The following is a 14,194-nucleotide window of genomic DNA, read 5'->3' on the forward strand; positions in this document are numbered from 1 at the left end:
TCATATCAAAAATCTAAATTCCAAAAATTACAAGTCAAAACTTCCTTTATCAACATTTTGTGTCTTCAACTCAGTTTTGACTTACTACTGCTGTAGCTCACTAAATTACTCTATTTTTCTAATTTTAAAAAAATTCTTTTGTAAATATGTTTTTTGTTGTCTCTACATCTACTCCATATTACTACTCCCCCATACATACATCTCTCCTACATATATATCTAGAGTATGATAATATTTTCTATACAAATAATCTTCTCTTTTATCAACAACATTCTCCCCTTTTTGACATAAATTCCAAAGTTGTAAAGTATTTACAACTTAATACCAAAATGTGACAAGAAATCAATATGTACCTTTAGAATGATTGTCATCATCTTATCTCAATTCTCTTGCAATAGCTTACTTGCATGCAAGGCTATCTACACTTTTACTAAGAGTTCCATGATGTGGTTAGCAATGGAGAAGTTACTATCATGGATGAGTGTCTTTGCATGTGTAATTTTCTTTTGTAGTGCATCCATGTTTGGAAGAATTATGCCCTAAATTTCTACAAGTGTAGCCTTAATCCTGGCTTCTTCCCTTAACAAATATTCCTATAGGTCTATTAAGTATCTAATCTTTGTAAAGTGTGTAGAGCTACAACTAGGATCAAGTGATAGTTGGTGTGCACTTTCCTTCATATCCTCATCTATCTTGGATATAATCCTTTATTTCCTTTGTAAATATAGATGTGTCATACAACTTGACAAATAAAGAAACAACATTATTTACAGATGTTTCTAGTGTAGCAAGAATAGTAGACAACTCTACTTGATCAATAGAAATATTTTGTGCCACTTGCTCCAAAATGTTATTTTCAAATTTTCTCTATACTCTCTGGAACAAATTTTCTTGTCCATTTAGTTCTTCATTGTACTTGTGGAAAATTTCAACTAAAGAATCCAGAATAAGCTATTTCTCATCAACCTCAATATTTAGAGTATCTAAAAATATGCTCTTGATATCCTCAAGGACTTGGTTTTCATTTTTGACTCTTCTCTAAGCTTCTATTGCTTAGCCCTCTTCTTTCAAAGTTCTCCTAGGGTATCCATTTGATTAGGAGTGAGGTTATAGGTATCCCAATTTGGAATAACAATGTCCTCATGTAAATCAATGTCTTCTTTTTCTTTACCCTTTTTTGTTGAAATAGAATAATGAATAGTTTCTTTTCCCTTATCCAAAACTTTAGTGCTTGGTTGAGATTGGGTGTCAACTGTAATTGCACTAGTTATGGTGGAAACAATAGTTGAAAAGTAGGAATGGCACAAAATATAATAATAGTAGAAATAACATTAACAATAGGAATACCTTGTTGTTGCTCAATCAAGCCTGATGTTGGAAAGACTTGTTTCTTGATAGGTTAAGTGCTAGACACTTCAATTATTGAAACACTCAGTAGAGTAATTCCAAATATTGGTTGGGTTCTAGGTGATCTAGTTGTAACTATAACCAACTTGGAGGAAACATTCTCTGAGCTTGATTGCACTAAGGTTTTTCTCAGAGAATGAGGAAAGGAAGTCATAACTTCTACTACAATCTTTTTTGCATCAGATTCCTCAATACTCTAAATTTCTAGAAGACTTCCTCCAGTGGCTTCTTGTTCTTCTTCCTCATCACCAAGATCAAAATTTTCTATTTCATCTACTCTAATTTCTAATTCCTCTTTAGCATCATCTTCTTCAACATATTTATCATCAACTTGCACAAAAAAGTCACGAGGCTTGTGCAATTCATAGATGTTTTTCCATGTGGTAGTATTAGACATCACCACATATTCTATGTCCTTTAGTAATATTAGAAATGTATTAAATTTAGGTGTAAGCTTCTTTTCATTTGATTTCAATGATTCCTTCACCTCTTTTTCACTGAGACTCGACATAAGTTGTCTCAAGGTTTATTCACTAATGTCTTTAGAAAATTTCAATGCATTATCCCATTGAGGTTTGACTACTTCTTGGATTACATAAGGAACTTTATATGTTAACTCATCAAGTGATTACTTTCACTTACCTAATTTTTCCACAAGGGCATCCTTAATTAGGTTTTTCACCTCTTAGATCCTAGTCTCATACTTGAGTGACTTAAAATATGTCATACATGTTCCCTATTCCAATTTCTTTAATTTTTCTTGAAGGGTAGGGGGGAAAACCTTTGAAATATAACTTGTTTAGCTTCATCCTCTTCACCAACTTCAATTTCCTCTTGGATTTGGTGGATCTTCTTGTGAACACAATAAGGGAAGACTCTGTAGGCTTAGTTATTGTAACTTTCCCTTTCTTCTTCAGAGGTTCCTCTTCCTTAGGTTCCACTTCCTCTACTTCATCCTCTTTATCTTCATCTTCTATATCATCTCCTTTACCCTCTATTATCATGAGAGGAGATTTTTATTTCTTAGTGTTCTTCATTATTTTATCTATCCTTTTTCTTCCTCTATTCACTGCCTAGGGTAACTTAATCTCAAGCTCAATTATGGCCTTGGCCTCTTCACAAGTTATGAAATATGTTGCCTTAGGATATATAGGTTTATTTAGTAAAGCCTCAATGATATCTTTAGTGTCATCTATGTTAACCTCATATTCTAGAGGTTTAACTCATGCTACTCTAGGCTCAACTACTTGAATGTAAACCTTGTCATAGTCAACCATAAAACAAATATCTTCCTTATAATTTTCTACTAGTTTCCTTGGTATCCTAAATCTTCTCTAAAATTTCTCCTTTAATGTGTCAAAATAATTATCCATAATAGTGTCAAAGTTTTCTCCCATCTCTTCTATGAACTTATTAATTTGATATGCTACTGGAGTATCTTTCTTCCATAGTACAATTCCTTTAGAAGGGAAAAACTTCTAAACATAAACAAATAGACATATCTAGAGAGAGCCAAACTTACATATTGCTCTTGGATACATAGATGCTTTCCATGTTCTTGCTCAATTGATTTAGTAGTAGCTCAAAAATATCAAAGGATAAATAGTTCTTTACTACCTTGTACGCTAGGTCAACTGCTTCACATGATACACTATTCAACTAGCTTGAGCTATAGGTTTTGCGAGCTATTACATGGAGTCAAAACATCAATTTGATGTAAAATAATCCACTTAGTTTCATGCCTCTTATATCCCATTCAAAAAGTGTCGTCTTCATCAATTCAACCCAACCTAGGGTTTTTGTGGTTTTTGCTTTGTTCAACATAAGCAATTCAGTAATCATCTATATCATCTTCTTGGTTATCAAAATAGGATGATCCAACCATAACTACATGTCATGAACATGTCTCAAGATGAATCTAATACACTTCACTTGAAAGTCCCTTGGCATATGTAAAATATGTGTCAAGCCTTTTATCTCCAAATGTTTGTGCCCAGGTTTCAGAACACCATCCACACATAGTTCATTGAATGCCTCATTCATCTCTAGGGTTCCAAGATCCTAAATAGAATTGTGATGAAATTATTTAATGTCATGAAAAAGGAATATCTTTTCTAGCATCTAGGATTGTGCTCTAGCAAGGTTGAGAGCCTTCACTATTGCTAGAATCAGTTTGATTGTAGGAGCCTTGCAATCCAATCCATGAACCAACATCTCAGAAACTTTCTTAACCTTGTTGGTAGAAGATACCATTGCTTAGTAGGGTTTTGAACATAAAAGAAATCTTCTACAACAACTACTTAAATCATTTTGGGACTCTAAATTCTCTCTTTTCTCTATGTTCTAAAAATTAATGGTGAAATAATACATTTTATTTCCTCCTTTTAACGAACTTAATCTTTACGATTGCCATTAATGCTTTGTACACATATTTTCTCAGTGATAGGCTATTCTCTACTTGGTTTGGTCTTTAATGCTCATAAGACACCTTCAACTTGATAAATGCTCCTAATTCAGTAGGAACTACCAACTTAATATATTCTTTCTAAAAAAGATGTGCAACCCAAATTTGCTCGGTAAGGTCTTGCGATCCAACCTTTCTTAGTAAGGTCTTGAATTTTCATCATCACTTGGTGATCCTCTTGCATCTTGAATGATAATATGGATCTTTCTACTTCTTGTATGGAACTGATGTTAGATGGCTTCTTATGAATCATAGTTCTAGTAATCTCTATAGGGAACTAAGTTGAAATGTTTGAGTCACCCAACTCATTGGATTAGGTGTCAACAACTTCATGACTTTGGCTTGCATTCTCTAGAGATTTATGTACCCATTTTTGCCTCATTTGTTTTCTAACACTGTCAACTTTATCTTTCTTTTCATCTTCTTCTTTGCTTCTATTCATATAGTTCTTGGTAACATGTACAAATTCTATACAAACAAAAAATCTCTTTGTAGTGTCTCTTTTCCTCATGTGATGTTTTACACAATTTGCTCCAATCTACCCAAATTCACCATAGTAGTGACATCTACACTAGGTGTTGTAAACCCATCCAAATATTTCTTTCACAATTCTTTCTATTGGATTTCACTTCTTGGTCTTGCACTCTGAAGATTTATGTCCTTGTTTGTTGGAATTGCGACACTTTTCTTCAAACTTGGATTTCTCTATGCATTCACTATCTCTATGACCATGCTTATTACAGTTGTAACACTTTCCATTAAATTTTTATTTTCCATTTCTCCAACACTTATTTGATGTATGACCTATCTTAACATAATCATTACAAGTAGGTATTTTATTCTTGTGAGCTCCTTGTTGAGATAATTCACCTTCATCTATATATCCTAATCCAAATTTGCCTTTGTGTCTATAATGATTTTTCTCATTCAAAGTATTCATGCTTTCTTGATATTTCATCATTCTCTCATTGGTTTTCTTTTTCATGTTGAGATCATTCTATAGTCTCTCACTCTCTATCCTTAGATTTTTAAGTACTTGATTTGCATCATTGAGTTAATCAATAAAGTCTATTTGCTAAAAGGATAGTTGTTGAATTTCATTTACCTTTTCTTCTATCTCTTCTTTGGCTTTCTCCTTTTGTTCCATGACTTCACATAATATAATTGATTGAATTTATTGATCCCTTTTCAGCTTTCTAACTTCTTCTTGAAGAATGAGATTCTTCTCAAGTACTTATTTGATTGCTGCATCAACTTCATCTAAATTTTTGTATGGGTATAAGTCTTCAATTCTTTCTTCAATGTAGAGATTGTCATTGATTTGTGTTGCAAGATCTTTCCTTCTTGATCCTTTTTCTTTCTTGAGTTGTGATGAGCCTCTAAAAGGCCATTATTTTGAGAACCTTTTATCTTGTTTAAATACAATTATCTTGCAAAAACATTTTATAACTCTATGGTTTAAGCAAAGGAACTTATGTTTTTATGAATATATTATCTATATATTAAGACATGAACATTGAAGTATAGATAGTTTAGATATGATACATTTTCTTGAATCTATGTACTTCTATGGTATAATGAAGAAATATTACATGCTGATAAATGTTTCCTCATCCATGCTATGTTTGGGTAGATTCCTTCCTATAGCCATAGGATTTTCAAAGGGTGATGGTTTGAACATTATACCTTTTCTAACATTGATGATAAAATAAATATATATGTATGTAGAAGTTGCATGTATTCAATGTTTAGTAGGTTCTTGCTTCACATATTCAAAGTCAACATTTTAACGCTAAGTCAAATCTAACTAGATTGATGAATCACTAGAAGAAGGAGATTACTATGTGATTTCTATTATGGTAGCAAATGAATATAGTTCCCTCAACCTACTATATTCTTGGAGGAGTTAAATCATAGTTAATGATATTTTTGTTGTAAACTTTAAGAATTTTTAATTGATCCTCATTGATGGAGTGATTATAGAAGTAGGAACTTCTTGTAATTTTCCTTTAAATAATGTCCACTGTATCTCTGAGAGAAGTTTTTTCTAGAAAAAAGATATAATAGATTGATTTTCATAACAAGGAAAAAGATAGAATAGATTGATTTTCATAAAAAAATTGTGTGATCTTGTTTTTAACTAGATGTAATCTCTTACAATGAATGAATAGAATACAAAGTTCAAGTTTTCATCTTCTATTTTGATTGTCTTTTTTGTTCACTCATCCAAGGGGGGCCACTTAGTGAGTGAACTACTTTGTTTCATTTTCTTGTTTTTTTGCAAGGTAGACTTCTACTATTCTTGCAACCATTGATAATAAAACCATTAAACTATTCCTATACCATAGGTGCATAGATAGATTTATTGTTTGTAGCATTACTCTAAGCTCTAAGATAAGATGTTTTAGATACTAGCTTAAGTCTCCTTCAACACTCCCTTTTTGTTTTAGTCATAATGACTTAAAGAGGAATTAGAGCATATACTTTGCAACCACGCTCTCAAGTTTACACTACCGGGTTGAAAAAATAAAATGAAGTCAGTATGTTATTCTTAGGAAAACACATAATTTTTTCTAATCATGGAGTCAATGTGAAAGGATGTCCAATCCTTTATTACTAAGGTATTAAGTTGACTGACCATTTTTTGCACCATTATTGGGGAAGGTGTCAATCTAATTAAACCTTGAAGTAGTATGTTAGTTTAGATTTTGCATTATTTTTTATGAATAGAAGAAGAGACCTGCTTGGAGATTTCTTCCCTATAATATTTAGGAAGACATTTTAAATCCTAAACCTAAAGAACCTCACAACGAGAATGACAAAGAACCTTTTGAAAATCTATTTGCTACTACTCAAGAATGAATAACCTCATCTTGTGATGAATCCTTGCATTTTAACCATCTCTTTAGTGAACCCAAATACCAAGATAATCCACTTGATATTTTCATCTATCAAGCACCACTACTAGTACCTCCTCTAGGAATGACTTAGCCTCAGCCTCAACCAACATTTCCTTTCCCTATCCCTCCTTAGAAGAATAACCACAATTTGAAGAACATACTTGTTGTCGCACTTCCCAAGTTTTATGGCCTGATCACTAAAGACCCTAAAAACTTTCTCTTTGAGTTTGACATAATATATAGAAATTATGACTATACAACTAATGCCCAAAAATTGAAGTTATTTCCTTCTACCCTCAAAGAAGATACTTTGAGATGGTTCATGGGGTTGGGTGCGAATGTTGTAGCAGATTGACCTACAATGAGAAGCTTGTTTCTCACAAAGTATAAGGAATACTGTAGGGGTCAAGATTTGAAAGGGATGACATTTTCAAAATTTCCAAAAAGGATGATGAAACCTTGGAAGATTATATAACCTAGTTAATGTTCAACCTATAGTATAATACACAACATCAGTTGAATGAATAATCAAAGAAACATCTTTTTTCTAAGAGGTGTAAATGATGGAAACATTAAATATCTAGATCTTATGGCAGAAGGAGGTATCACTCAAAAGACTTGGACTGATATACAAAGTATATGCCTAAATTATTTCAAAGCTACTATGAAAAAAGGTAGGGGACTTAGAGATCTACCACATAATTCCAATGGCAGTTCAAGAGTATCCAAGATGGAATTATCCAATTTGCTATTAGATTTCAAGAAAGATATCATTAATGATGTAGCCATTTAGCTAGACACTATGTAAGCCAGACGAAAGAAAGATGAAGTTGATTCCATGTTGATTGAATATTGTCCACATTGTAGAGAAAAGAAAAGACACTATAGATGTAAGTCTATTGCAAGTGTGGAGACACAACCAATGCTGACTGAGTTCCAAGCGATTCATGAAAATGGAGAGGTGCTTTATGTCACTCAAAGAAGGCCATGGGCTCAAAGATAAGGTATGCCACAAGATCCTCTTCAAAGTTATAATAATAGTAATCAATGGAAAAAAATTTAGAATATTGGTTTTAGTGAAAATAATAGTTGGCAACAACCTCAACAGGGTTGGTAGTAAACTCAAAATTGGAATACCCAATCTAGACAATAAACCCTATTACCACCACCTTAGTAGCAAGCTTTAATACCTCCTCCTATAGCTACTAACACTCCTCCTAAGCTTAGCCAACTACTAGTTCAACCTAATCCTAATCTAAACAATACTAAATAATAGGCTCAACAAAAAAGCTATGCGATCTCAATGAATGATATTCACTTAAGGTTGGGCACCACTCTTCCTATACCCTAAAATCCTATAATAACTAGAGTTGAAGATCCTTTGATTGAGCATATATATGAGTCAAATTAGTGGACCTCTCTCATAGCCAAATAACCTTTGTTTCCCCATAGGTTGATAGAACACCAACCTGTGGAGCACCACGTAGTCATTGATTTTCTTAATTAGCTAAAGTAGATGATAGTAAAAATATCATTTCTGGATGCTATTAAGGAAGCCCTTGCATATAGTAAAGATATTAAGGACACATGCATTAAGGAGCCAGGAAGGAAGAAGAAATTAGATCCAAAAACCATTCATGTCCTATGATAGTTGTTTGATTTAATGCAGGAGTAATTAATTGTACCTAAATACTCTAAACCTAGGAGCTCTGTAGTTACATTCACTATTCATGGGATCCAAGTTCAAAATGATTTGGTTGACCTAGGAGCATTTATTAATGTCATTATAAAAAAGGTATTGTCTCAGCTACATATCATTGGCCTCAAAGAGACACCCACCATACTTCAACTTTTTGATAGCTCTACTATTAAATCAGATGGGATGATAGAAGATGTTATAGTCACCTTAAATACTTGGGAGTATCTATTTGATTTTATTGTTCTCTCCCCAAAGGGTAATATGGGAGGATATGCTTTAATTTTAGGAAGACTATGGTTAGCCATTACAGATGCCTATATAGCTTTTCGATCTAGAAAGATGACAATATCAAATGGTATTCATACCAAGAACCTAACTTTATGCTCCCCTGCTCAACCATTATTACTAGATGACTAAGTAATCTAGCTAGACTTGGTTGATGATGTTCTAGATGTCAATTCCATCCATCAATTAATGATTATAGGTAAAGAATCATTTATAATTGCTTGAGAAGAAGATGAAATAATTTCATCCATTATTTTGAATGAATATGGTATAAAATCTCAAGTGTGTCATCAAGATAAATGTATCTTAGAGACCATTTTACCATCCTTTAATTCACCACATCATTTAGAAGCTTCATAGTTTCTCCACTCATTATCACCTCATGAGATGTATTCTTGTCTTGTTGCCCAACTATTCCTGGAAAATAAGGTTATTAAGATGAAAGTTGGTCCAAGCAAAGAACTAAATGTAAAAAATATCTTATAACCCTCTCAATAGAAGCTTATGTTGTAGTTACTATAGAAGAATCAAAGAGCATTTTCTCAGGCATACATGGACATGAAAGGATTAGACCCTATGCTCTACACTCACAAGATTTACATCAGCCCCGACTTCAAACATATTCAATATCCTTAGAGGAGAGTTAACCCTATCTTTTAAGATGTAGTTAAGAATAAAATATAGAAACTATTAAGTATTGGTTTTATATACCCTGTTTGATAGCCAATGGGTCTCACCCCTGGTTATAGTACCCAAAAAGGGAGGAAAATGGAAAATTTTTGTAGATTATAGGGAGCTCAATTCAGTCACTAAGAAGGACGATTTTCCATTGCCATTTATAGACCAAATCCTTGACAACCTAGCTAGTAAAAATAATTTTTCATTTCTAGATGGTTTTAGTGGTTACAATTAGATACAAATAGCCCTAGAAGATCACAAAAAAACAACTTTCACCTACCCATGGGGAACATTTGCCTACTTAGTCTTGTCTTTTGGCTTGTGCAATGCCCCAACCATATTTCAACAAGTTGTCATCAATATAATTTTAGATATTTTTGTTGACCATATGGAGATCTACATGGATGATTTTACTGTTTATGGTGCTACTTTTGAAGAAGCAAAAGAAAATTTAGAAAGAGTACTCAAAAGATGTCAGGACTATAAGTTATCCTTAAATAGTGATAAATGTTTAATAATGATGGAGAAAGGGGTAGTGCTAGGCCATTTCATTCCATCTAAGGGCATCTAAGTGGATCCAACAAAGATTGAAGTCATTAGTACCTTGCTTAGGCCAGAGAAGCAAAAGGATGTACAAAGTTTTTTGGGACATGCTACATCTTGGTGTTTTTTACACTACCAAGTAATAATATACTTGATACCAAGATGGTGAAGATTAAAATAACCTAAGGATTATCTACTTACAATAATCAGCTAGATGGTCTTAAGATGTAGACCAAACTTCAATAAAATCATAAATATTTTCTACTCTTTTGACTTTGTAAAACCAAGGCGAGTGCACCTAAGGGACAAAAATATTTAAAGCTTGATACTATTTCCATATTTTATTTATCCAATAACATTCTATTACAATACTCATCACCTACAATATATTGCTCATAATTCTTCTTAGATTTACAAGTAATTTTGAGTAACAAAAACTAACTATAACTCAAAGATTAAATGCAAACTAATATAGATGAGCTGTGATGTTCTTCATACATTTAAAGTAAAATTGATTTAAATTTTGAGATTTTTCTTAATGCTAATATATGATCTTTTCACATGCAAACTAAACTTAATAAATTAGTGAAATGGAATTTAGAGTCTATCCAACTTCTTGACCTAATTGACTACATTAAAATCAATATCATCAACAATTCTCCCTAAAACCCATTCTTATGCATATCCTTAATACTACTTGGAAACCTCATCACATTCACTAAAGCATTTACTTAATCCATTGAATTAAAAGCAATAGTGAACTAATATACAACCTATCCTAGTTGTGTTAAATTGAACAAGCTTTGCCCATGTAATCTCAAAATAATCAATCAATAACAATGGAGACAAGATTTAGAGAAAAACATATGGTGATACTTCATCTTAATATTAATTCTCTTTGAAAATTATGTAACATTGGAATAGAACTCAAAAAAACTCAAGACAAGACACAATGATCTTGGAAAATTAACATATTCTTAGAAAAATATAGAGAAAAAACATCATAGAGTTGACATCAAGAACAATGGAATGAATGCAAACTTAGCAAGAAAAACTAAAATTTACATCATAGTTCAGAACCCCTCTGTAGCGTTGGAATCTCACTTATATAATCTAAGATGCAATAAGCTTCAGGCTTAGAGAGTACTAACAATTTTCCTTAAAATAGAAAGATATTTAGAAGGTTATTGTCATAAAAGACAAAAATTGGTGCAAAAAATATTTTTTATCATGAATATTCTCTTGTGGGACCACTTCTACTACACCCTTTTATTGCTGTGGAGTTTCATGATTTGCTTTAATGTTGGTGTTGTTCCTCTAAGGGTGTAACAGATGAACCTACTTGTGGTGGGCCTAGCTCTAAATTTTGCAAACTTAATTCAACTTGAGGTTCTCCATCCACATCATCATGTACTGATAGGTTGATAGTTACATTTGATTGTCCTATTACCAAGTCATCTATTTGGGCCTTTGTGCTCATAACTTCAATTGGTTTCTTACCTTTGTCCTCTTCTACTTTTACCAATGTGTCAATTATTTGCAAATCATCCTATTCCATTTTATCATCATCAATTTCACCTAGTTCTAATTTCTTTTCATGTATAAAAATATTCCATCCACTTGTCAAAAAGTGTGTCATTTGGCCAATTGAAGTTTAGAATCTCATGTTGCTTCTTTATCACATATTCTCCTAATTTATCAATTTCAATAAAAGTTTCCCTTAAAGAATCATAAAATAATTGCACTTTTACAACTTCTTTGGTTGGATTTTCCCACCATGCATTCCATTCTCATTTATGACTCTATTCATCCTAAGACATAATAGGTCATCCAATTCTTGGGCCCGCTCTTCTTTATTCTTCAACTTATCCTTTCTATCAAGGGCATGGAGGAAGAGTCCAAAATTTGTACTCTTATATTTTTCAAGATAATTAATGATTATCCTTTGTAATGTAGTTCTTTTATCATAAAAATTTGAGAGATCATTAGTCAAGTCATAAGTCTTTTCTAAATGTTCACAAGATAAACTAATAACTGAAAAATATATAAGGGTAACATCTTTGTCCCTTTTGTTCCATTTATTAACAATTGGCCTTAGAGCATCATCATTTTCTTTCAGCTCATTCTATATATTTATTACCTTTGCTAATTTCTCATAATATGTTGGCCAACCAATTTTATTTACTAAATACATGATTTCTTTCCTCAACCTATCATTGTACTAAATATCCAATTCCACATGCAATGCACACAATTTGCTTTTTTCTTCTTCAAATTTTTTTGCAATATAATTCTAAGGTCTCTGTGGTGTGTTAGGAATTTCAATTAGAGGAGTGGATTTAAAAGGCTCTAATAGTGGATGAGGATAAGTGATTCTTGGCTTGTTGGACTATCCTTGGTGCCCTGTTATCTTATTTTCAAGTTCTATCCTCCTTTGTACTTCTTTATTATAGGTAGCCTAAACTTTTTCATATTTTTCTTGTAGTTCTAATCTTTCCCTTTTATCTCTCAGGGATGTGGCTAGGGTGAGGTTATTTTTTCCAACACCTAAATCTACAGCTTCTTTACTTGGAGTATCCTCCACCCTTTTTAAAATCAAATTTCCTATCAAATTGGTATCATCATGCTGAGAGAAACTAGCTCTGGATCCTTTCCTCATTGACTAGATCACTAATGCAGCATGATCTTCTCTAAACTTGGCACCTTTCAGCTCCTTTTTCACCTTTTCATTTTCATTTAATTTCTCGGTGATATAATTAAAAACTATTGCATTAGCAATGTCCCAATTCGGCAGAAGCAAGACCTCAAATGATTTTATCATTTTCCTTCCCTCTTCAGGGGTCATGGTTTTAAATTATTTCATCATCTCATCCTTGATTTTATTTTGTATGGAAGCCTCTTCCATCTTAGGATGCTCTATTTTCATCTTACTACATCTCTCTTCAAATAATCTAATATTTTTCCTCTTTGCAAACTAGTAGAAAGCCCTAGATTTGAAAAAAATATCATCAGAAAGAAACTCCTGACTAGCTTGTTCTAACACAAGGTCCAACTCCCTTCCTCTGGAGTCAGCAATAGTTAACTCAAGGCTTGGTAGGGGAGGTTCTTGTGGATTCCTCTCTTCTAATTCTATAGAAGTAATAAAGACTTCCCCTTGGGATCCTAATCATTCCAGTTTTACTGAGCTAGTCATCTCCTATATGCAGTGGGGACTAAGTGGGTGAGTACTCTTCTACTTGTGGCACCTATTTCTCTTCTATCTTTTTCCTCTTGGGAATGGGCTCATTAGGCCTCTCCTCTAATATAGTATTAGTTGACCCAATTGTTTGTTTACCCTTTTTAATTGCAAGCCTTTTATTCTAAATGGTATTATAACTAGGTCTCCTCTGAATAACCAACTACCCTGATACTAGTGTAGGGGTAAAAGATAACATTTTCATGACCTCTCAGGCCTTATCAAGAAAATAATTAATAAAGAATAATTTATTCTCATTCATAGCTTCCATGATCTCTAGAAAAATGATCATCAACTTATTTATTTTAACTACTTCTATTTGGGCATCCTTCAGAGGCTTATAATCCTTATCAAAAAAATTAATAAATTCCAAAACTCTAGAGTAAACTCTCCATTTCTCTTTCTTAATCTCTTATTCTTGAAGAGAAAATTGATTTCTAATTATGTCCTCAAGGAAGTAGGGTTGATGCTTCTTGGGACTAGTTTTGGCCCTCTGTCTAAATATATCAAAGAATCCCTTACTATCATTGAAACAAACATGAGAAATAGCCATTTTATATTGATCTAAAAATTTATACAAAAAAGACCAAACACCCTTGGTGATTATAAACTAGTGAGAAATTGTGTAAGTTGGGAAAATTGAGCCTCTAGACTGACCAATCAATTGTGCTTCCTCTAACCCACCGATCTGCCATAGCATTTCAAATATTCCTAACTTCAAAGTTACCTCATAGGGAAGTACATGGGGATTCCCTTAGAATCCATACACTCTAAAAATTGTAGATATAAGCTAGGATATGATGTCTGTCCAATTTGGGACACCTTCAAACTAGTAGGGCTGTCCATAGGCTTGATAAAATCTAGCAGTGCCTTAGGATATTTGGGATTGTCCCTTGATATGAGGTTTCTCAACCTAGATGTGAAGTACCTATCATATCTCACAAAGCTATCCTCTTATCCATCCCAAGCCATATCTGCACTCC

Source organism: Cupressus sempervirens, chromosome 10, assembly GCF_028749045.1.
Source record: "Cupressus sempervirens isolate cs-2001-9-10 chromosome 10, ASM2874904v1, whole genome shotgun sequence".
Taxonomy (NCBI): Eukaryota; Viridiplantae; Streptophyta; class Pinopsida; order Cupressales; family Cupressaceae; genus Cupressus; species Cupressus sempervirens.